The 26,899-nt window shown below is 41.4% G+C and overlaps 1 protein-coding gene across 5 annotated transcripts in view; it reads right to left on the bottom strand.

Annotated features, from left to right (window-relative positions):
* Positions 1 to 26,899, bottom strand: part of LOC146035903 (5-hydroxytryptamine receptor 2A-like) — a 556,425-nt gene that overhangs the window by 10,997 nt on the left and 518,529 nt on the right. The window lies entirely within an intron of this gene.

The following is a 26,899-nucleotide window of genomic DNA, read 5'->3' on the forward strand; positions in this document are numbered from 1 at the left end:
CACAAATCACAGGGTATATAATTCCCAGAATGAAGAGGAGAAAGATATAGTATAATACCACCTTTTATTTGTACAAAACTTTAAAACATGACAAATGATGTCCCCAGGGAAAAAAAGTAAGAAGTGGCTTTTACCAGATGGGTTGGAGAACCAGGCAAAAGGCTCTCATATGGGCATGGGTAGGTCTTAGATGTTAAATCCCGGGTAAGAGTCCCACACAGGCTTGCAGAGAGTTCCACTTCTCACAGTCCCCCAGTCCAGAGTCCAACACAGCACCTCCTGTGCTTAGGAGGTGCTGTGTTGGACTCTGGACTGGGGGACTGTGAGAAGTGGAACTCTCTGCAAGCCTGTGTGGGACTCTTACCCGGGATTTAACATCTAAGACCTACCCATGCCCATATGAGAGCCTTTTGCCTGGTTCTCCAACCCATCTGGTAAAAGCCACTTCTTACTTTTTTTCCCTGGGGACATCATTTGTCATGTTTTAAAGTTTTGTACAAATAAAAGGTGGTATTATACTATATCTTTCTCCTCTTCATTCTGGGAATTATATACCCTGTGATTTGTGGGAGGAGAACACCGTATTTTGTACCATTGAAAAGGATTCGCTGAATGAGAAAACCCCCTCCCCACGTGTATAACGATTACGGAGAAGAGGATACGCTCTTCAATTCTAAGGGAGGTGTGGTATATATTTGAGCGCTGTGTGTGTTGGATTTGACCCCTGACGATATTCCAGAAATATCTACCTTCCATAGCTCTATACATCGACAAGGGAAAGTCGACCTAAGGGGCCAGGTCTCCGAACAGCTGCCACCCACTCATACAACGTTGCGCATCCATTGTTTGAAATCTGGGGACCTTTGATTCCACTATTTGAATACACCCCATGACCTATTTCTAACCTAATACACGGAAACTGTATTTATTTTAGCTTTTATTTTAGAACAGAATTTGTTAGCTTTATTGTATTATACAATATTTATACATACATTTAGGCAGCACTGTGGCATAGTGTTTAGCATTATTTCCTCAAGTCACTGAGGTAACTGGTTTCCATTAAAAAGACTGGTAGGTTATATTGCTTCTGATTAAGCTATGAACACTGTATGTGTAGTTAATATAAATTATAATCTCTGCTGGGCATAGCCAGATTAAGGGGGGAAGAGGGGACGCAGGGGATACTGTACCCCAGGCCCCCTTCTGTCAGGGGCCCCCTGACCAGAGCACAGTGACATCACTAGCTCTCCTGATTCCTGTCCTAGTTTATAAATAGTACAGAGGTTGTTATTCTGGCATGTGACAAGATTTATCAATAAAATCTACTGTTTTATCCATGTGTATTGTGAGGTTGTTTACATTGTCTTTGTTCCACTACAAGGAAACCTTATAAAATAATTGTTTCTCAATTAGGTGGAGCTTTAAATAGTATCCAGGTATTATTACACTATTAGCTTAAATCTAATATACTGAGTGAAGTCCAGGAACAGAGCATTTTGTAACTCCTGGAACGAATCATGTTGGAAGGTATGCACAATCTAATATACACCCTCCTTCCCCCAGGCCCCCTATCTTAAATAACCCCCCCCCCCAAACCTTAATCGGTACTTGTGTAGTTTCACGGCGCCCGATATATCGGATGCGAGACACCGAGCCCGAACCATGGCGAGCGTAACGAGCCCTGCAAGGGGACGTGGATTACTGCGCTTGCCACACTATATAAAATCAGCTCCATGCGTAGTGGTTATGAACAGGTAAAAAATCGCTTTGAATCGCATCGATATATCGGCCGATATCGCATCCGATATATCGGGCTCCATGAAACTACCCCTTAATCTGTTGGCAGCGACAGTGGCAGCGACAGAAGTCAATGACTATATATCATTATACAACACTGCCTAATATGTATACTTTCTATACATAACTGTTCATATATAAATATTTCTTTATTCAGATCAAATCCAAATTTACAATGTCAAAATATTCAAATTTTAGGAAAGACCAGCCAGAAATCTATGAAGATGTAGGTTGAATCGTAGTGAATAATTCATCAAATAGCTACAGCTTAGCATTAGCTTTCATAACATGGAGATTATAATATTTTAAATTACAGTACACAGTTTAATCATTAAATCCCTTCGATTGAGACTGGGCCAGTGACATATGGTAATAACATGCTGGCCATGGTGTGCTGTGGAGGTTAGGTTTCCAAGCTCTTTCATAAAATAATAAGCCAAAATCTTAATCCTCTAGTTTTGATAAAAAATCCGCATACAGTGATTTGTGCCAGATCCTAGATTCTGATCCATTTTAGAAAAATGAAGGGTACATACTGTAGGCAACAAAGTGTAATTACAGTACATATAATCATTGAGCGGATACAGGACTCAGCATGTACGGTACAGTGCTTACAGAGTAAAATATTGTTCTGCAACTGATGAAGGCCCAGAGACAGTTCCCATGTTTTTTAATAATGTGTTTTACATGACCACATGTCATGACCACCCATGGTCATATTCTGTTTGGCTTTAACACTTTAAAAAAAAATGTATTTCCTTCTAACTTATGGGGTGTTGTTCAATTGTTATAATCTCCCATCTAAAGCGAAGGTAGATTGCGGGGCGATATTCTAATAATCTTTCTTTCATGGTGCTCATTATGGTTGGGTTTAGCCGCTAAACTTAACCAAACTAGTGGGCGAGATCCAGATCGTCCCGTTTGAGCACTCAAATGGGCCATTTTTTGCCCATTTCAGCTCAACACCTCAAAGTGGTTCCAAAAACAAAAGAATACCACCCAGATCTTATCATATGTCATGGCATATGTTGAACAGGGTCAAACAGGCCCACAGGAGTACTGGGTATAATCCCTGGGAGGCCCCACTGCCTGAGGGCCCACCACTTCCTCTATGGCCCAGGTTCCAGATTAATTATGCATTATATTATATGTCACATTATACTGCACAGACCTATAGTGTATTTTCTACAGTGTATTACTCTGGAAAATTATCATGCATGGAATATATTTACAAAGACATCTCTGTGTTGGCTGGCCACAGTCCCTCTGGAGACTGGCACATTCCTAATCATGGGCCCCTTCCACTGCATTCACCTGGTGGGCCCTTCATGACTCAGTCCATCACTGATGCTGATTATTGGTTTTGTCACTGGTCATGGTATGAGTAATGAAGACTAAAGACCATCAAGTACCAAAGAAAGTGACATGTCATAGGTGGTCAGTAGCTCACAGTCACCCAAATGTTCTAAGAGAGGGATCTCCTGGTAGAACTTAAAATAAGGGGAAAAAATGAACCCTCCAAGGATGTTTAGAGGATGAAATTCCCTACTGGGATCCAGGGGTGCAGTCCCAGGTAAGGGGTCTCCGCAGTCCCTGTAAGAGGTCTGCAGGTATTTTATCCCAGAAGCTTAAGATTTCTACAGAAGATCCAAATACATTTTTTGACATCCTCAATTTTTAAATAAATTATGTAATGTTACTGTAGCTTTTGTCACAAAACATAGATTATTTTATAGCATAACCTGAAAATAAGAACTGTTTTTTTTTTTTTTAAATGTGTGCACCCGCTTTTGACCTACCCTATTACAAAATGACAAAAAATGGATTTCCAATAATTCTTTCTGTTAAAACCAGGGAAAAGTGAAGTGAAAATGGGGAAATCTTTCTGTATCCACACAAAAAAGCTAAACTAACGTATGAAGTGTATAAGGTCATATAACAGAGATTTTGGGGACTTAAATTCGGCCATACCGTAAGGCTGTTATATGCATTCTTTAAAAAAAAAAAAAAAATCATATAAAGCAAGTTTTATATGCTAAATAAATGATCTCAATAAACTAAGGGTACATTAAAATTGTATAAGTATATTTTTGGGTCAATTCAATGCACTTTATTTATGCCACAAAAAAGCAGATTACTCCCACCTGTATGCCTAAAAACATTGTCGTACTTATAGAGCACCTCAATATTCCTGTCCTATACCTGGAACCCCAATTTCCAACATTAAGCAAATATGAATGTTTTTGATCAATTGAAAATAACAAAAACTTCAAAGTGTCTAATTAGTCATTAAAGGGTCTGTCCCAAAGTATGAAAAAGATGATCATGTGTGAGAAACCACAGTATGTGCAATAACAGCAATGTTTTAGTTGAGTAGTTTAAGGTCAAAGTGCATTTATTGTCTCAAGCGGAAAACAAGTACTTACAGTACATTGTTACAGCTGCTATCACAAGGTATGTGTGTGTGTGTGTGTGTGTACGATGGTCAGGGGCTCAGACAAGTGCACAATAGAAGATGAATGTAAAGCTCAGTACATTTGATTAGTGTGGTGTTTCCATCTGAACCCTGGGTGCAGAGTACACACCCACACAGAAAGTGTTTGATTTGCTATAGCAGCTTCACAATTTAGATTTCTATTATCATCCTAGCACTGAACAAATCCTGAAATTGGAAACCAGGCTCATAGAAATAAATAATTTAACTGCCAGATAAAATATTGCCAATAAAAACAAAGTTGCATACTCTATAGCAGTTCTGCACAACAACTGAAGATGTGGGGGCGTGCACAGATATGGGATTGGGGGTGTGTGGCCTTGTGATTGTGTCATCATAGCCATGCCCCATGTCATCATAGCCATGCCCCCTATTATACAGTGCTGAGGTTACTGGCATTGTACAACAGGGTCGGGGTGGGAAAGATGATACTGTATCAAACATCTGTCCCACTGCGGATGAGATGCACCCTACTTCACACATGGTGGCCCTGCCCTATCAAAGCTACCTTTTGGACCAAGGTCCTCAATTTGCTGAAATCTTGTTTTATGCCTTTGTGAGAATCTTCATCAACCATTTGCTCCTCCCTATTTCTCCCTCGCAATGACCCTACCCCCCCCCCCAGTACCCCATATAGCTGTTATTTCCTTTGTGTCTACTTATATGTACTACTCTAATCCGACTCTATTTACTGAAATAAAGAGTGAGTGGGTAGTCAGGTGGCAGGATGAGGACAAATCCAGGAGGCTTGCTTACTTTCCCAGAGGGCTGTGATGACAACTGATTTCCTGGCTATATTCTAGAATAAAGGGAATGTTTACTGTCGAAAAAAATAAAATGGGCGACACCACAAATCCTGGAGACTTGGTTATTTTCTCAGAGGGACGGGAGGATTCCTGATTTCGGGCTAGTAGGCAAGTATGATCTCCACTTTGTGGGATCTTTGTTTGCATGTGACTTATATATACATGGATGAAAAAGGATAACAAAAGTGGACTTTCCTTGCATTTTCTTTTTCGCTCAATGTACATTACTGGTTTGGAACTTGTGTAGTTTCACGGCCGCAGTAACTTAGTTCGCGTAGCGTCCCTGTCAGAATCAGCGTAGTGTTCCCACGGCCGCAGCCATTGGGCTACGCTAACAGCATCGCTTAAGCTGCCACCGTGAAACAACACAAGTAGTCAGTCAGGTGTCCCTGTTAGTATCAGCGTCATGTTCCCGCCCGGTCACAGCCAGCTGGAGCATATGTAGTTAGCGTAGTCAGTCAGCATTACGCAGTTAGCGTAGTCAGTCTGCGCTTATTACATTGTGTGGGAACCATTGACCCTTTTAACCTGCCTGACATGACAGGTGTGAATATGTTCCTGAAACACCCCCACTACCCACGCCAGCCCGAAGCATGACGAGCGCAGCGAGCCCCGCAAGGGGATGCGTTACGCGTCCTCCTGACCTGTTCATACCCCCGCTATCCACGTTGGCATGGAGTTGAATTTATAAAGTGTGGTGAGCGCAGCGAGCCACCAAGCTCAAAGCATGGCGAGCGGACGCGGAATACATGTGAAGTAATTTGCGTCCCCTCGCAGGGCTTGCTGCGCTCGCCACGCTTCGGGCTCAGTGGCTCGCTTTGCTCACCACACTTTATAAATTCAACTCCTAGCCAACGTGGATAGTGGGGGTATGAACAGGTCGGGAGGACGTGAAGTGCATCCCCTTGCAGGGCTCACTGTGCTCGTCACGCTTCAGGCTGGTGCGGGTTTGAAATGGAGCCATTTGCCTGTATGTAACATGGAGCACTGGCAATGCCTCCTTTATTGTGCATGAGATGCACTTGCGATCGCACCCCCACCCTTGTGCAGGAGACGCCAGCGCTACCGAACCCCTAATCCTGTCAGCAGGGTTCTGTACCCTGCAGCAATACTTATTGAGATGCTCAAGCATCTGAGACGCGCCTGCGTCTCAGACAGATGGAGCGCCTCTCCGCCGGCGCCCACATGATCCCCTCTTCGACAGTGTCCACCAGCAGAGAGGGGATCATGCAGGCACTGGTGCTGTGAGAGAGGCGATCAGTAGGCTTGCCAGGGACACCGGGGACAGAGCTGCAGCTCCCATGGACAGTATGGTGACTACGCGATGCCACTATGCTTACTATGCTAGGCAGCCATTTGGCTACACGGACAATGTAGCTTAGGCTGCCGCCGTGAAACTACACAAGTATGGCAGCCATTGGGCTACACTAATAACCTAGCTTCAAACGTAGCATAAGCTGCCGCCGTGAAACTACACAAGTACCACTTGTTTTGATATTTCTTCATTGTTTGCTATGTACATTTGACCCTCCCACATGTGATTACTGACCGCAAACTGCACGTGAGAATACTACACTGTCAAAACACAGTAAAGGCAGTATAAACTTGGTCAATGGGTAACCACTGCAGGAAGGGGGGGTTAATATATATATCTATATATATATCTACTTGTGTATTTCGCATGCGATTTTATCGCGTGTGCGATACCATGACATTAGGTATACAATAATATGATTGTATATCCCAAAAGATAGGTTTAACGCACTCCCCCACTATCCACGCCACCCCGAAGCGTGGCAAGCGCGGAATGCGTCCTCCGACTTTTTCATTACCCCACTTTCCATGTCGGCGTGGGGTTGATTCTTAAATAGTGTGGCAAGCACAGTGAGCCACCGAGCCCGGAGTGTGGCGAGCGGACGCGGAATACAAAGTATTCCGCGTCCGCTCGCCATGCTTCGTGCTGGTACTATGTAATATTAATTCCACGCCGACGTGGATAGTGGGGTAATGAAAAAGTTGGAGGACGCATTCCGCTCGCCACGCTTCGGGTGGCGTGGTTAGTGGTAGGGGGGGGGTGCGTTAAACCTATTTTTTGGGACATACAATCATAATATTGTATACCTAATGTCATGGCAAAGGCAGTGAATAAATTACATAGGAAAATCGCATCGCACATCGCACGGCCCTAAAATGGCCCATGCGATGCGATTTCACTATGCAGAATAGCCCACTAAGCAAATTGCTTAGTGGGCGCCCTGCTAGGAAACAAGTACCCAAGCCTCTCAGCCTCTAACCTCTTATGCAAAGTTTCATGGGACATAGTCATCTCCCAGTAATGCACTGCACACTTGTGCAATCAGTGTGCCTTGGCTCCCAATGCTCAGCACCATTAATCATTGTCACTCTGGCAGATAAGTGAAGCTGCAACACTACTCCACTCCCATGCACAAAGCCTTTAGCTTAAAAATAAATGTTTTAAAAAACACATGCTGACCACAGGGGAAGAATTGAAAAGTAAGGTTGAACTTGATGGATGTACAGTAAGTCTTTCAACCTAAACTACTAAACTACTAAGCTACTAAGATAGTATGCTGTAAATAGATATACAAATAGGTTTGGAGAAACACAGAATACAGTCTTCTTTTTATATTTCTCTTGAAACAGGCAACCATTAAAGCTGCAGAAATGACACAGTGATGAAGTTTAAATGTGATTTAAACCATAAACCATCAGAAAAGAAAACATTTTTTTTTTTTAAAGATCACCTTATTTTCAGTTTACAGACAATTGAGAGGGCATTTAAGTGTCATCATTACCCAAAAATCTAAAGGACATTTTGAAATGGCGTCTTCTTTTCAGACTTGATAATATCACTAGCTTTTTGTTCTTAAAATTTGCTCTTTTTGACATGGCTTCTGACATGAACTTATTTCTAATTAATGCATTTGTCCTTTCTCTTCAAAGAACATCTAGATTCCATAACCGTGATCAATACATAACTAGGCACCTTACTTCAATTACGAGATCAATTCTTGTTATTTTAGAACATTCTAATTGAAAAATGAGGACAGCAAAATGTTCGGTCAATAAGTATTTTAACGCTTTCATTTCTCAGTCGAAAAATGTAGAAATTGAACTGTGCTATGTGAATTAGAGTATTTAATTGTGATCTGGGGTAGTAAATTGGCATGACGATATTTACCTTGCTACATTTTTCCAGACAACAGGGAAAATGGGCTATTTTTGAAAGATCCTGTACTGTGGTAATCGGCAGTCTTGCAAAATAATACACAAGGTCAACAAATGCACGACTTAGGTTCACACACTCATTAAATTGTTATTTTTTCCCATGTATGCGGGATTTTTCAAGCTTTTCAATCAACCAGGCTCCATGCACAGTGTTCCTTTCTATCAATGTGAGATTTGTCAAGCTATTTTCCCCATTTCTTTCCGTGTTTGCAAGCTGCGGAATCGCTTATCTCGTAGTCGAGTCACACACCAAAAACAATACATTTATTTAGCTTTTATACACTAGATAATATCAACGTTGCTTCACAGAGGCATTTATTTACAACCTTGTGGACTTGTAGTTTCACCTCGAACTGTAGTTTTGAATGTTCTTTTTTGGCTTATCTATCACTGATTCCTCATTATTGGGTCATTTATAAGCATTTATTATAGTATACACTTAATCTTGGAATGGTCATATATAAATGGCTATTGAAATTAAAACTCAAATGTTAAAGGTCCCCCATTAATAAGGATGACAATTTTAATTGCTTCTGGCCCTAATTTTTTCACAGGGAAAAATTACAATAACCATGTCAGACTCTCAAAAAAGTATTTTATTTCCTTATTTTAACCTGTACGATCCTTGCCGCCACCGATATTGAAAGCAACAGCACTGTGTTGCATCGGCAAATGCATACACACTCCCCAATGTCAGCATAGATACAGCCAATGATCAGCTCCCTTCTCTGTGCATGCACAAATGACGGAGGGGGGCGTTAATGACCCATAGAAGCATGCATCAGCCATTAGGCAGAGCATACAGTCTGGGCGATGTAATGAACAATATCATTTAGAAATGCCCAAATTAGCAAAATTTCTTGTTAAATCGCCCAGTGTGTTCAGGGCTTAAATTTCTCATGTATTGTAATTACAAAATTAAATTAATTATTCACTTTAACACTATTTGTTTTCTATGCAACATTGACGATTGCTCCATTCCTTTCAAGAGCAAGTATTTTCTTATATTTACTTAACAACAAAATTCTCCCCATATAACTGATTAGCGGTGCTACTATACTATAGAGTGTTGAACTACAAGTCTCAGTATACTAGAAGTATATTTGTAATTAGGGTGTACAGTCCAAGGTCCTCTTCCCCCATCATTTTAGTGGTTTCAGTTTCCCCATAGTGTAATTGGTTATTTGAATATTACTTACTAATAAAAGTACCCAACATAAGCCAAATGACCTCACTGTTTACACATGGCTTAAGCCCACCCTCTCTCTATACACTACACTCAGCTCTGCTCTGTTGCATCATGCCCTCCACTTTGGTCTACTGCTCTGCCCCTCTTCCAACTCTGCCCTGTCCCTGTTCCATCCCACTCCCATACTTACCATGTTCAACAAATCTGAGTTTTACGCATCTACCCAGCAGTGGTAGCCTTTGGGGTGAACACCCTGATTCCCACTATGAAAACATGTTTGACATTGGAGAGAATTATTATTCTCTAAAGTCTGTCCAATCACAGCTCTCTTCCACCCCTCCCCCCACCTACAGGAGATGTCCCCCTTTCCCGATCACAGTGGCAGCTGGATCTCTCTCCCCACCATCCCAGATCACTGCAGCTCTGCCAGTGTAAGCACCACATGATCCAGATCCTTGCATGATCCTCTCCACATGGCACCCACAAAAAAAAACTGGCAGCCATGCCTCTTTCCATACTGTTGCCTGGCTGGTGTATGACAGGGTACATGGAGGTAGGCAGGCCGAGAGGTAATCTGAGGCTAGAAGTTTTCAGCCAGCCTGGCAACTATGGACAACACAATCCTATCACATGCAGATACACTCAATGAAACACCCTACGGGCCTGTTGAAGCGCACTGTGCCCTAAGCTCTTGCTTACATTATGTTGCATAGTGGTAAATCAGCTACAGGATATCTATCTTTCTCCAAATCTATTATCAGCAATGCCTATATGGAAATAAATTTGTAGTGTTAAAAAATAGCTTTGAACCTGTAAAAACTGCAGCCAAACATAACATCGGGACACTAAAGAGGCTAAAACTAACCCATAGCCAGTCAGAACATTAGAACATTTACATGGCAATACTGGCAGAGCTACCTGAAATAAAACAGCAACAGAATATTAAGTATATTTTAAGTTTTAGAGGCAGATTTATTACAATCTGAGAATGCCGAGATGATGTAATAAAATCACCCAATCCTCATTGCAATAATTGAATACAGTGCATGGATGTATCAAAAATCGTAGTCTGCAGATAACCAACTCGCGATAACATGACCGTAGCACCAATTACTGCATTGGGATTTACATGTAAGATAAAAAAAAAAACTGGTCTATGTAGACTAGAGATGTGCAGGCTCTGATTTACTCTGATTTACTCTGATTTCAAAGCAGGATCTTATTGGCTATCAACTGTCAACAACTGTTATGTGATTTGGTGTAGGTGTTAGTTTAGCCAATAAGATCCTGCTTTGAAATCAGAGTAAATCAGAGCCTGCATATCTCTAGTGTAGACACACATGGCTGTTCACAGGCACTGGCTCCTGACTCTCTGCATGTCAGAATAGAGAACAGAGCCAGTTATCGTAGGCAACCTGTGGCTGAGGGTATCTTAGGACAGATAAAAATGAGCACAGGGCTGTTTCTGATACTTTTTCACAAATTATTTTTAGTAAATTCAGCCAAATCGCATGTCCCATTACAAGTATAGGAAATGTGACCTGCTTACTGGGAAAAAAAAGTGAATTTAAGGGTTTGGAGCAGTTTTTCATGAAAACTGCTTTACAATCTCTTTGAAACATTTAAGTGAAACTGTGAAAAGGGTGTGAAAAGCCATTTTTCACATTATTTTAGTAAGAATATATCTGCCTCTAAAAACTCAAATAATTCAACTGCATTGCAATATTTTATTGTGCAGAATTTTTTCTGATTATCTCAATCATTTTTATTTGCCACAAGAAATTTCATTGGACCTTCTTCAATGTAAACCTGTACTGACTGGCATTGGCTATAAAAATGTACTGTTTTTGTTGTAATGTTGTGCTGCTATCTTAATTAAATAACTCCTGCAGCCATACAGTGCCATGTCTCTTCATTCTCTTCAAATAATTACTAAAATTACTTTATCCACTTATCCAAACATACATAAAGATATTTATATTGTCAACATTATCATCATCATCAGAAAGAACAGAAAGACTATTAGGAAAGGACAATAAAGAGGTAGTGGTACTTGGTTCGGGTGTGGTACAGGGCTTCGACAGTCGGGATCCCGACTGGCCGGACCCAGACAGCATGGTGAGTGCAACTAAACCCCTTGCGAGCTCACTGTGCTCGCTACGCTCGCCACCTATTCTATTCTCCCTCTATGGGGGTCGTGGACCCCCACAAGGGAAAATAGCAGGTGGCCGTCGGGAACCCAGCTGTCGGTGTTTTGACAGATGGGATCCCGACGTCGGTAAATGCCTGACTGTCGGGACCCCGTCCGGCACCCCTTGGTTTGGGGTGTAGATATGAAGTGTAGGTGTTAGTTTACCCAGAGGTAGCAGTATCAGTATCAGGTGTGGGTAGCATAGGCTATTTGGTTATGATAGATTACAAAGTTAAAACTGGGGGACAGTCCGATAACTCACGGTAGGAAATATGATAAATGGGAGTATCAGGTAAGAAGTGTTAGAGTCAGGTGTGGGAGATTGTTATCAGAGAACTGATGAGGTACCTCTGGCAGATGTATGCATAGGGAGAATATCTCACATGAATGATATATTTGATGCTAAGAGCATTGGAGGTAAGGGTAAGCAGATTGAATTGGATTTGGGGGTTGAAGTGAGCCAGTGGTGGAGTTTGCAGAATGATGCAGCTGAACTGGTAAGAACGGCTGATCTGAATATATAGCTAACCTGGAGACGGCTACAATAGTCAAAGCAGGTGATAAAGAGAAAACATATAAAGCTGTTATTACATATACACACTTAGAAGGGAACATATTCTGCCATTGAAGGTGAAGTCTCTATGACTGTGAAGAGATTGGTGGAGTGGTGTAAAGCTGAAGACTAAAGTAAAATACGACCTCATCTAGAGTACTGTGTCCAGTTCTGGAGGCCATACAGTATCTCCAGAAGGATATAAATACATTAGAGACTGTACATAGAAGGGCAACTAAAATTGTGCATGGCCTACATCACAAAACGTACCAGGAAGGGGGGGGGGGGCATAATAGGAACTTTCAAATATATCAAGGGTTTTAACAAGATACAGGTGGGAGACATTCTTCACAGGAAGAGGAGCAGCAGAACACGAGGACATGCACTGAAACTAGAGGGAGGAAGATTCAGGGGAAATTTGAGGAAGAATTACATCACAGAAAGAGTAGTGAATAAGTGGAATAGCCTCCCATCAGAGGTGGTAGAGGCAAATACAGTAGTACAATTTAAACATGCTTGGGATAGGCATATCGATATCCTTACAAAAAAATAAGGATCAAATATGGTTTGAGGTAACATGTTTAAAAAGGGGCAGACTAGATGGGCCAAGTGGTTCTTATCTGCCGTCAAATTCTATGGTTCTCAGTGAAGATAACGCCAAGGCAGCAAGCATGGGGGGACTGTGGCGAGCGTCATCATATAAACTGGGAGAAGAAAAGAGCACTATTCTGTACATGTTGAAATGCAAGTTTATATGCCAGGCACACCCAAATGCCTGGAACTGGTTCCCCTATACTATAGCTGCATCCAGTAAGCAGGGAGGTCTTTTGTCACAGTTTTTCATATTAATAAATAGAATAGAATAGGTATACTTCAACCATGTGCACAACTGTGGGTGGTACACATAAGTTATTGCTTGCACCAGTCTCCGAGTGCCGCCAAATTATGCAAGAGATATTTAGGGAAGAAGCAGGCAGCCGGTATTCTGTCTGTAATGGAGTGGCCAGCGCAGTCACCAGATCTCAACCCCATTGAGCTGTTGTGGGAGTAGCTTTGACAGTACAGTACACAATAAGTGCCCATCTAGGCAATCCAACTTGTGGGAGGGGCTTCAGGGTGGGGTGAAATTTCTTCAGGTTATCTCAACAAATTAACAGCTAGAATGCCAAAGGTCAGCAATGCTGTAATTGCTGCAGAAGGAGCATTCTTTGACAAAAGCAAAGTTTAAAGGACAAAATAATTTTTTTCAATTAGATATTATTATTTCTAACCTTGCCTAACTTTTGACCAGTAGTGTATTTTTTTAATCAAACGAGAGACATTGCTCATATTATTCAGTAATATACTCGCTCAGAACCAATTTATTCACATTCTTCTTTATTTACATTTTTGTCATTTTTAAAATTCTGCGTGTTTTAACATTTAGGGGTATTTTTCAAAGCTAGGAGAGATATAAAATTGTGAGAGATAAAGTACCAACCAGATTCTGTCATTTTTCAAACACAGCCTGCAAAATGTAAGGCGAATTGGGCGGTACTTAATTTCACATTATTTTTATGTATACCCTCCTAAATTTTTTATAAAGAGATCATTATAATTCAATGTACTACAGCTAAGGTGCTTATATGCAATACACTTATTGTATGCAATTTGGACTAGATCGCATCAGATACGTTTATATATATTCTAGAGATGTGTGCTGAACAATTTTTTCGCGTTTTTGTTCTTATTCATTGTTCGGTTGTGGATTTCGCCCATGAATGGTTTTCTTTTCAGACTTTAAAAAAAAAAAATGTAGAAATATGTGGGCCTTTTTTTGTCCCTGAAGTATTTTTAACCTCAATAACATCAATTTCCACAAATATCCAGTAAATTATGACCACAACACAGCTCACAATTATGTTTACATCCACTTTAGGTCAAAGGCTGCAGTGAGCCGGCTAATTACTAAGCTACAGAGTTGTGCCAAACACACACACACAGCAGTTAATGGCATATCTACACTTGGGGGTTTATTCAGATCTGATCACAGTACAAATTTGTTCTAAAATGGTAAAAACCATGTGTACTGCAGGTGGGGCAGATGTAACATATATAGAGAGAGCTACATTTGTGCGAGCTATCTTGTTTTTGTTCAGGGTACATACTGGCTGCATTTTTTTTTACACTGAAATTTAGATTTCAGTTTGAACACACCCCACCCAAATGTAACTCTCTCTGCACAGGTTACATCTGCCCCACCTGCAGTGCACATGGTTTGGCCCATTTTGAGAACAAATTTGTACTGCTATCAGATCTGAATAAGGCCCTTGGAGTGTACGGGGCATAATCATTTTAATATTGACATATTTTTTATGAATGGGTATCATCATGCTCCCTTTTTAAGCCATGGTCCCACGGTACCTTACCGGCACCCACACACCTGGGTATTTATTTATATAAAAAAAATAACCTTATTTGAATATAATACATTTAAAAAACTCCATCAATTTTATTGAAAAAAAAAAGTTGCTTCAGGGGCCCCTCCAGGATTAGGGTCCCTGAAGCTAAAACTCCATTAGTTTAATAATAGATACACCCCTGTGTGCACCACAGTGTGATAACTGTGTTCCATGCTTGCTCTCACGTCTGTTTTGTAAATATTAAATTGATGTTACAATATACAGTGCCCTTTTGGTCGTAAAAATATATATTTTTATTCTGTTATGTTTTTTTTTAGGAAAATGCCAAGCCAGCTTTTTTTCAATGAAGGCGAGTAGCGCCGGTTGCTGCTGTGTGGATGAGGGAGAGGAGGGGATGGGGGGGGGGGTTTATGATTCTGCTACTGGGTGAGGGTGGACAGTTAGGACGCTGCTGCTTGGTTAGGGGGGTACAGTTAGGCTGCTGTTGGGGAGGGGGGGACAGGAGGCTGCTGCTGGGTGAGGGAGGTAACTGTACCCCCCTCACCAAGCAACAGCTTCTTAACTGTACCCCTCTCACCAGCAGTTATGAAGCTGCTGCTGGTTGAGGTGGGTACAGTTAGGATGATGTTGCTGGGTGAAGGCATTTAGGAGGCTGCTTCTTGCGCGGGGGGGGGGCAGACAGTTAGGAGGCCGCTCGTGAGGGCTAGGGAGGGGTGCCCCCTGTAATTTCTTTTTTATGGATCCGCCTTCGATGTTTGGTAATGTGGTGTATGTAATGGGCATTAAGCTGTGGTATAATATTTAATAGGTATTACAATGTGTGGCATAACGTGTAATTAGCATTATGACATGTGGTATAATATGTAATGGGTGTGTGTGACATGTGTAATAGGCATTATGGGATACATTTTTGGTGTGCGCCTTCGGTGCACATTGTCCCTATTTTTAGTTTGTCTGGCTCCTAGATCCTGGCTCTTAGATTTTAAAAAAATTTGTCAAGCCCTGGTCTAAGGGAATTGCTCGTTGCCAAGGAGGATGTCTCACACGGGGATGTCTCACAGCTCTCTGCCCGGCTGTCAGTTTATTTAATTAGTTGCGTTCAATGGCTGTCTCACTCCCCCTTGGCAACAAGCAATTCCCTCCCCCTTGGCAATGAGCTATTCCCTCCCCCCCTTGGCAACAAGCCATTCCCTCCCCCCTTGGCAGCAAGCTATTTCCTCCCCCCCTTGGCAATGAGCAATTCCCTCCCCCCCTTGGCAACGAGCAATTTCACTCCCCCTTTGCAATGCGCTCAATCTTTGCAAGAAGCATGTATTCCCCTTGGCAACGATCATGAAGCCCCCTTGGCATAGAGCATGAAGCCCCTGGCATCAAACAAGAACCCCCTAGCAATGAGTACATAGGTAAATGGCACATATGTGTCAAATGTTGGATATGTGTCAATGGGAATTACAGTTTGATATATAGTATGTAATAGGCATTATGGTGTGTGGCCTTATGTGTAATTAGCATTATGGCGTGTGGCTTTATGTGTAATGGGTATCACGGAGTTTGCTAAAATGTGTAATAGGCATTTCGGTGTGTTGTCTAAAGTGTAATACCATGCACCTTTTTGTGATGCCACGCTTTCTTCCCACTATGCCACGCCCCCTTTTTGGCACACGGCTTTGCCGTGCAAAGGTCCGCCCTGCTTATGTATTTGGATTTGGGAGCACCCACTACCATAATTCTAGATTTGCCTGTGGCCATCAAGGGCCTAGGGGCATCTACATGGTTTAATCCAGCACTGATAATTAGGATGGAAGCTAAGGTCTATAAGCTGTCCTTTATGGAGACCTTAGACAATATTATTTTTCCTTTCCTAAAAATTATTTTAAACCTGAGCTCAAGAAGGAGGGCTATGCAGCATTGCAGTTAATCGAAAAAAAAATACCTTGTGTTTTGCATGGGAAGGATACAAACTAGGGTGGCCAATCAGCGGGATCCTGGGTTTTGGCCACAAAAACACCGGGATTTGAATCCCAGTATTGGAGCTTCCAATCCCAAAATTCCAGGATTGGCCTGCACATGGGCAAATGAGACCAGACTCTGCTCCCAAACCCCGGCACGTTGCGATGCAGCTGCGTGCAAAGTGACCTGATGTCAGAGTTCACGCTGCACAGCCCATCTGCTGCTCTGCTCCCACACGCCAGACCACCGACTGGTACCCGATCTCATGCCCATATGCACGCCATCATCGCTGCCCGCCTCCCAACCACTGCCGCCCAGCTCCTGCACCACTGCCCAGCTCCAGACCACTGCCACCCAGCTCCCAATCAAAGCCACTAGGCTCATGACCACCGTCGCCCGGCTCCCGCACCAATGGCCAGGTAAGTGACACTGGGTTTGGGGGGGGGGGATCAAAGTTCATCATTATATTGACAAACTCAATCCAGGGTATCCCAGGAATCCTGGGATTAGGCATTTTTCAATCCCAAATCCCAGGATTGGAAAAATGCCCCAGGATTGGCACCCCTAATACAAACACAGTATATAAATGTACAGTATTTGCTCTTTGCATGACAACATGGTTTGTTCCAGACAAAAAGTTACTTTACTTACACACACATGTATCAGGCCCTTAGCTCAGATGCCGTGTTAGTTTGGCTTAGTAAAGTTAAGTAAATCTATAAATTAACAGGTTTTCTATTGCTTGTTTATTTCTCTTCAATTTTAATAACCCATTAAATGTTTTTACATATTGTAATTAACTTCAAAATAAAACTACTGCAGATGATCGAGAAATAAGAAGGGCTAAATTAATAGGGGTCAGTACAGATGGAATTAGCTTCATTATTTAGTTTTAAACAACATGGACGCATTTCTCTGAATATTTGCATTTGGGCCATGAAAGTTAAATGTATAACTGTCAATCCAGCGCTAATTAGATGTTTGTGACAGTCATTGTAATAATAGGTCTGCCTTCGACAGCCCTTCTTGCCCTACAGTAAATTACTGAAATTAATATTTTAGTATTGGTTTAATTATTGTTTCTAACTGTGTAAGACAAGATCTTCCGATTACAGTAGAAAATAAGTTAAATCAATCAGTCTCCATGATTGTTATTTACCTTTTCCAGATTGGCATTTCACATATATTAGCCGCTTAAATGTCCTCATGGGACTAAGCAGTAGCGAGACTCCGCCAATGTGTGTCTATCTCTTAATTATTATAATTCGTAAGAGTTATCAGAAGAGAACTTGGTGTCCACTCTGCCTTCGTCAGTCTCAATACATGATCAGAATGGTGGAACATGGAGCTCTGGTGTGATATACTGTAGATATATACAGTATGCATTAGATCTCCTTTATTATGTGTCTTGTTACATAGCCCAGTATTTGTGATCAGTGGCTCTGAGATAGGGTTAATGGCTAATAATTACCATGGCCTGGACTGCCATGGAGGAGCTCGCCATGCTTCGGCACTGCACCTCACTGCACTCAGCACACTATTATATTCTCCTTCCCACTATGCCCACTGTGATTGTGAAGTAAGGCGGTTAAAAAAAAAATTGTGAAAAACTTGTCGACCTATTCCTGTGTCAACAATTGACATGTTGATCTTTTGCTTGTGTCAACTTTTTGACAATGCATGTCAACCTATTGCATGTCGACCAATAGTTGTTGACTGTCGACGTAGTTCAACAACTAGGTCAACGTAGGTCAATGTAGGTCAACTGTGGATAATAGCGGAACAGTTCTACTATTTACCTTTCTCACATAATGGCAGTAAAACCTTGATACAAATGATCGTAGAGACATATAGCCCCTTATTCTAGTTCATTCTTTCTGACAAATTCCTTCTTAGACGGACAAAACCATGTGCACTGCAGGTGGGGCAGATATAACATGTGCAGAGAGAATAAGATTTGGGTGAGTTATTTTGTTTCTGTGCAGGGTAAATACTAGCTGCATTATATTACACTGCAATGTAGATCTCACTTTGAAGTAAAACCCCACCCAAATCTAATTCTCGCTGCGCATGTTATATCTGCCCCACCTGCAGTGCACATGGTTTTGCCCATCTAAGAAGAAATTTGTCAGAAAGAATGAACTAGAATAACCCCCATAGAGACAAACTCTAGGGGGAATATTTACTAAAGTGTAGGTTTATAGAAGTGGAGATGTTGCCCATAACAACCAATCAAAATCTGCTTATTTTTCTAGCACCATCTAGTACAGTGGTTCTCTACCTGGTGTACTCTGAAGACCTGCTTGGGGTACTAGACAATAATATTGGTAATGGCAGAAGAAGAAGAAGTTTCCCGATAGAGGAAGAAGTCGTCCATTGCTGTGGAAATGGAATATTTGCTTCACTTTTTTTGGTTCCGTCTGCAGCACCATCAGCATCTCCTCATACTTTTGCCTAACCAGCAATCCACTGACAGATACCCTTGCTACCCTCATGCACTGTCCCGTGATGCCATCAGCATTCACCTGCCCCACACTGACTTGGGTGGTGGAAGCAGCGGCATTAATTGTACAGGCAATAGAGGGAGCCCTAGAGACAGTAAACAGCCAGCAGCCAGGCATAGAGGGACCCGATTCCCAACTGCACACCCACTTCCTGACCGCACACTACTTCTCCGCTACTCCTTAATATAAAGGCATGCATACCACTCACTTCCACTTCACTCCTAAGTACTGTGGATATTTCAAATTGAGAGGAGGGGGTACTCATAAATGAAAAACCTAATTAAGCAATATGGGAGAGAAAAAGGTTGGGAACCACTGATCTAGAAAATAGTAGCTAGGAACTGGGGGCAGATTTATTAAGCTCTGTGAAGTGATAAACTGATTGGTTTTTATCACCAGCCAATCAGCAACTAACTGTGAAGTTACAGGCTTGGTTTGAAAAATGACAAGTAGGATCTCATTGGCCGGTGACAAAAACCAGACACTCTATCACTTCACTGAACTTAATAAAGCCACCCCTGATTGGTCGCTACAGGCAACATCTCCAGTTTTATAAACCCCCACTTTAGTACATATACCGCTAGCAGTGTCAAAAGCGACAGCTAATTACATAAACCCATTTTCATTATTTAAATTTATTACATAAACTCCTTTTCATTATTTCAATGTATTTGTGTAGTCCTTCCTGTTTATTGCCTCCTGTCATGTAGACAAAACCTTAGAGAGATTACAGTGTAATCTTATTTGTAGACATGTCCTCTTTAATATATGCAGTGGGACAAAAGCAGAAAACAATCTTCATATATCATGACCTCCACAACTACACGTTGACAAACGCAGTAAACAAAAAGGGTTGTAAACAATTGGCTTCTTCGATCACAACAAAAGGGCCGTGATCTCGCTCACAGTTTAACATTCAGACCTGAATTGGATCTGACTTGATAACCTTGCAAGATTTTCAAGTGTCATATAAATGTCTCGAAATGAACCGATTTCTGTAAATGTAAATCCCTGTGTGGCGTCTGCTCTACCGCTTGGTTCATAGAGTTGTTGAGATGAAAAGCCAAAGTTTATTTGATTTACTATTCATCTTCAGCTAATGCTTTTTCTTGAGGATCACTAACCACATACTGAAAGCAGGACATAATTCGCATGGCCAGGTAAATTATGATGGCACAGGCAGGAGGTTTAAAGCCGGACTTACTACTCATTTATAATGCGAAATGTGTTTTTACAAAGCACAAAGTGTAGAGCCTGAAGAATTCCATGTCAGTCACTTAAAGTACGTTGTTTTCTGTGGAAGCAATCTGAATAATAGAGGAATTTCAGATTAACTAAAGTAGGCACAAGAGGAAAATAATTGCCGTTATATAAAAACATGCATTGAACTATAAAAAAGAAACAATCTCTACCAGATGCAACATTTTTCAAGGCCTCAAGTAAAGCAAATGGTATAAAACATTCAGATCATTGAAAAAATGTAATCATTTATATTTATGGCATCAATAGACCCAAGCAGACATAAGAATTAGTCAACATAACGCAGAGTTAGGAAGAGAGCAAGACAGCCTGATTTTCTCTATAAAACCATTATAGGGACACTAACCTCAAATGTTTGCTGGTTATATTCTTGTATGATACAGTATATGTTCTTTCAATAGGAAAAGTCATTTATATTGGAGATTGTTTACACATTTAACAATAATGCATTGTAAGAGGTCCCATCGGTTCATCTCATCTCGTCTCCCTTTAAACCTTATAATCAGTGGCAGAACTTGTCGGTGGTGAGCCCAGGTGCATCCTTTGGGCTCCCCGCCTCCGTCCCAACCCAAGTTCACAATATGCAAGATGGCAGTGGGTGACAGAGAGAGGCAGGGGAGGCAGAGTGTGACAGGAAAAAACAGTTGTTGATAGGAGGGTGACAGGGGCAGCAGGGGGCCCCTTAGTCCCCAGGGGCCTCTGTGCAATGCAACTGCTGCACCAATGGTAGCTTTCAATGTAAATTAAAGTATTTCAGCACATGGGGCTTGATTTGGATTTACACACAAAACCAATGGTTAGTGGACTGTGCAAGAGCAAGACCCATTCTACACGAGTGAGGAACACGTCTTGCCATTCCATGCACATTCCCTTGTGGTATTTGGGGGCAGAGTGGGGGGTGGCAACCATCACCATATTACAAAATAGGTACTTGTAGCCCCTGTTTTTGTAGGCGTGCCGGGCAGATGTGTCACTAGCCGCTATGACACCTGGTGGTGCTGGCGGGAAAGGAGGTGTTGCCTCACGGGGAAGGCATGGCCTTCCATGGAAGGGGGAGTGGTGTTATGGCCTGACCCATATTTCTGTCACTTGGGGTGGTCCGAAAGATGTGGGCTGCCCCCAATGTCAGTGTAGGCTGCAGTGCTGTTGCCTGCACAGTGACAGGAGCCATAATGTTACAGTAAAGGTCGCGGCTTCTGTCACTGTGCAGGAGCCGGCATTTTGAATTGGGCCGCCTGGTGTGGCCCACACTCCCTTTGTGATGCCATTGACATCGGGCCCAGGGTTTGAGTCAGCGGACACAGACTTTGTCGACCCAGCTGAGTAAGATTTGAAACTACTGTCGTGTCCCTGGGATATGACTGTTGAAATGTTGATCCACAGATGCATGCAGGCTCATCTATCTCCTCATTATTATTAAGATTGTAGAATTTATGTACACTTTTAATGAAGAGATGGAATTTGAAAATGTTTTTGTAATAATGCTTCTAATGAGCAAGAAGTAGATTTCAGCTCTGCAGCCAGTTAAGCAGCTGAAACTGGAAAAGGCCAGAAACAGCATTGATTGTAAGACCCAGGGGCAGTCTAAGAGCAACATGCAGGCTCTGTGTGGGCACCCTGCTTTCTGGCAAAGATGCAAATATTGGTTATATGTCAGAGTATATTGTACATGTCCAGGAAACCCGCAGTCACACCATTTTACAGGTGATATCTGCCTGCAGTGCCAGATGATGCAGGACTTCAGAGAGGTAAGTATAATTACTCTGTGCCCTGGAGTCTGCCTCACTAGATCCAGGGGTCCATGGGCACATCCAGCACCTATTATTGATATGCCAATGTGACTCCATGCTACCTGTCTTTTTAGACTAAGCACCTCTTAGTTACTTACGTATAACACTGTTATTATAGAGTACATAAATATCTAAAACTTTTCTCCTGTGCCTCATGTGTCATAACAAAACTTGGCAGGAACTACTGTAGTGTCTACCTACGTCTAACTGTAAATGAACAGAGAAAAACGTCACTTACTCTAGCGTGGGAAGACAATTCGGAGGTTTGACTCATCAAAACACAGGGTTTGCTTTAAAACTGAATATTATTGAGTGTAGGATAAAAAAAAAAACTGAAGAGGCTGAAAGAATATAAAATCCGTAGTAATCCAGAGGAAAACCAACAGGTAAAACTGATGCAATGACATCCATCAAGAGAGTGAGCCAACCTTTCCCACATCACAAAGCACAATTTTATATGTGAAGTTAATTTGCCTAAGTATTCATAAGGGAGAGTAAGAATGAGATTTAATTCAGGCAGGAAGCCAGGTGGTACAACAACGGGAAGGAATTTTTATTAAAATTGAACACACAACTGGTAATGCATGACTATCTCTCAAATTACTCCTATGTTATCAAAGACTTTCAGGGATGCTTGTTTCCCTTGACTCTTTGGCATAAACAATATTATTCATTACGGCAGTTTTCAGATTTTTGTAAGCCTGTCATACAATGAGGCAGATCTAAGAATTTCCAGCGGCATTGTTGTGCCTAGTATAGCGAAACACAAAATGAGGAATTACTGTACAAGAGCAATTGTTCTAGTAATAGGACTTATGATGAAATAACATATATGGGGTAGCCATACCTCCCAACTGTCCTGATTTGATCTTGAGTCCAGTCCCATCCGGGGCCAGTGATGCAGAGAGGGTGGGAGCGGGTACTTTTTACCCAGGCCCGGGTCTGATGGAGGAGTACACTGCAAGCCATAGAACAATCAGGCACATTCTTACATGCATGCTCAGTGTGGTAGTCATTTAAAGCTGACCGCTGGGAACAAAAATCTGGTAATTTACCATCCAAGCACTGTAAAACAGACAAGATTGATTGTTCGTATAAATGTGTTAAATCAAGCGGATTCAACCAATTTGTCTGAATGGCCATTGTCTATTTTCCAGTGTTTGGGGGCAGTTGGCTTCTTGTCATTTGCTGCCTATACAGTGAAACTGCAGAGAATTCTACTAATTGTCTTCAGCAAGAAGAAAAACAAACTAGTGATTACTGGTGGGAAGTCACAAATTGTCATAGGGTATTGTTGGACTGCATAAAAAAACCCAGTAATATTGCTATTTGAATGTGACCATCGCAAACATCTAAAACTGTGTTCACCACAAGACTGAGAAAACCCTTACCAGCAGGATTACCATCAGAAATTATGGGGCCTAGGACTGACAAACTAGGTAGCCCTCACTCCCTTTTATCCCCCGTCATGACTGGTGAGACCACCCATACTGTATCTGCAGAACTGGCCATACTACTCTACCTCTACATTGGTTTAAGGGAAAAGTGAACTTTGTTAATGACAAATTAAATTAGATAGACTCCTTTCCCGGGCCCCCTTTCTGTCTGGGCCCTGTTCTGTCTGCTTTCTACCATAGGAATTAACTGTATATATTAGAAGCTATCAAAATAATTATGTTTTTGATCTATTTTTGTTCAGAAAAGAAACACCAATTGCTGTCATTTATATAACAACTTAAATGTTTATAGAGACATTTAAAAGTAATTCAGTAGATTAAACTCAACGGAAACAACAGAATCAATAATTCATCCTAGAATAAATAAGTTTTTGAAAATGTGACAAGATCTGTGTTTCATTATTAATTCTAGAACACAAATTGGTAAGATTTAGTTTATGCTACAAGTAGTATAATATTGACTTTCATCTATTGTGTGCGGTAAATCTTCATAAAACATAATGTTATTGCTGTACTATGTCAAATCATTAAAGGCAATAAAACATTGTCATTTATGTAGAATGTAGTATATTAACTTTATTTGGATCTAAGGAGAGATTTGTTTGCTTAATACAATTCTTCATGAACAGTAATCTGTGTCATTACACTTACATGTTTCGATAATATGTAAAAATAAAATATTAAAAAGTATTTTTATTTGCACAATTTGTTAATCTAATTGCTTATAACACTCAGTAAAGTTTATGCGTGGGATGTTCTAACATCTGCTGCCCATTTTCACCCCCCCCCCCTCGCCAGCTACCACATTCTTAATAATCGCATATGCTCTAACATATGCGATTATTAACGCAAGAGACAGCTCTTGCAATAAGAGCTGACACTTGCGATGCGGTGGAGGCGCTGGACTTCCGGGTCTGAGACCCGGAAGTCCGTCTGCGTATGCGCAGAGTGACGGGGATGGCGGGGACGGCATGCTGGGAGGGATCCGTGATGGATCCTCAGAGTAGCGCTGCGGTAGGAAGCCCGTAGGCTTCAACAGGTAATCGCCAACTTTTGCCATTGGAGCATACAGAAATGCGGTAAAACCCCGATAACCTCCCCCTATGTCTGTCAGCATCGATTTAGATTTTTTTCTTATACAATGCCATACTTGTCTATTACAAAACAGTAGCCAAATACTTAATTAGGTTAAGTATATCAAAGCTTTGCTCCCCATTTCCTATCTTCGTTTCTGTCCTTCCAACCAGTAGTATGTTTTTCTTTTCCCCTTGATCTTGTGCTCCCCCCCCCCCTTGTGCTCACCTTGCTATACCCAATGTCAGTTATAATACCCTCCCCTCCCAGTCCACCTACATCCACCCACGTCCCCCTTGCCATTTGGCTAAAACCTCCAGGCACTTCTCTTTACCGACTGTGGCTGCCCTCGCGGCAATCTAGACTTATCCCACACAAAGAAGAATATTAACTAATAAAGTTGAAACATTTTATAAGTTCATTATCTAGTAAACCAATTAGATACTTGTTTTAACCTGGCTATGATTAACCAATGGCTATCTGGTTACTATGAATTATTATATAATGGAGCAGATTTATTAAGCCTGGAGAAGAGTTAAACTGGAGATAAATTGGAGATAAAGTAGAGATAAAGTGAAAGGTAAAGGAAAGATAAAGCACCAGCCAATCACTTTCCAACTGTCATTTTCAAACACAGTTCATTTGCTGGTGCTTTATCTCATTCACTTTATCTCCACTTTTTCTTCACACTTCTCAGGCTTAATACATCTGCCCCATTATGAGTACAAGAAAAGGGGCTAGCCCAAAGAGCCCTCCAAAGCCTTTGCAATCTGGCAGGACCATTATGCAATCAGCAGTAACTATCCTCATGTATCACTGCCTATTTTCCTATAGATTGTAAGGTTATTACCGGTATCTGGTCGAGGGATCAATGATGTGTAGATCAACCATGTTTAGCCGACCATGCTTTTAGTTAGACACCTTACGATAGTCAACCAGTAACGGAAAAAACATGAAAAACTCATGTCGACCATGTGACCATTGACCATGCTCCCGTCGGTCTAACGATGGCGTCTAACTTCTGTTACTGTCCGTCAAGATGTGGTTGACTATCTTGAGGCATGTAACTAAATGGGTTTGACTAAGGGTGGTCGTCCATAACATGGTTGATCTAGACAGCTTTGATCTGCTTTACCATAACCCTTATTAGCAGGGTCTTCCTACAGTACCTCTATGTCTGTCTGTTGCTGCCAAGTTTTGTTCTATTACTGTTGTTTCCAATTGTAAAGCGCAATGGAACACAATGCGCTATATAAGAAACTAAATATATAATAAATAAATATTAAAAGTAACAAAGGCAATAGAGTTTCAGCATTTATGCATGCAGTTTCTTCTTTCAAAATCATATATAGTTTTAGTGCCTACCTCACATTTTTATTATACAGTATATATATATATATATATATATATATATATATATATTCTTTGTTCACCTGCTTTAGAGATGCTCTGCTACCAGATATACACTGATAATCAATATTTCTAGGAATGTTACTAGGTTACTAGGTTCTCCGAAGAACACAACTAAACAAGTCAAATTCATAGATACACTTGGTGAAAGAACAAAAATATCACAAATGAAATAACACAACTAACAGTATACCAAATACATTGCCCTATACCAGAGAAAAACTATATATATATGACGATATAGTCAACATCGTGTCGGCATCGCATGCAGATGCGCGTTCACGTATCGCAAGATAGATAGTCTTGGCTGCATTGACTATATATCTGCACTATATAGTAAAAATTGTGCCACTGCATGCATGCCGTGCTATGCAAGTCACGATCTGATTGTCTGTACGATCTGTATACATATCTACCGTTTGTACACACCATTAAAGATTGTTGGGTTTCCAGTGCTAAAACTACAGCCCTATGCTATGTTCAGATTCCTAGTTGGAGTACAGCCTCCAATGGGAATGACTGTGCATCTAAGGTCACAGCCACTACAGAAACACGCCCCTGACACTCCCATAACATTCCCATAAGAGGGATCACTTACCCCTGTCACAGCCCTGGAACACCCAATACATTTTCAAGTACTTTTGCATGGACTCTGAACACATACACAGTGCAACTAAGCCAAATTCACAGAAGACAAAAGTTGCTCAACTTCATCCAGCATCCCCACTGTCACATGGGAGGACATGGCCGGGATATGTCTAGTACTATAAACC

This window comes from Crinia signifera, chromosome 9 (genome assembly GCF_055691185.1).
Source record: "Crinia signifera chromosome 9, ASM5569118v1, whole genome shotgun sequence".
Classification (NCBI taxonomy): Eukaryota; Metazoa; Chordata; class Amphibia; order Anura; family Myobatrachidae; genus Crinia; species Crinia signifera.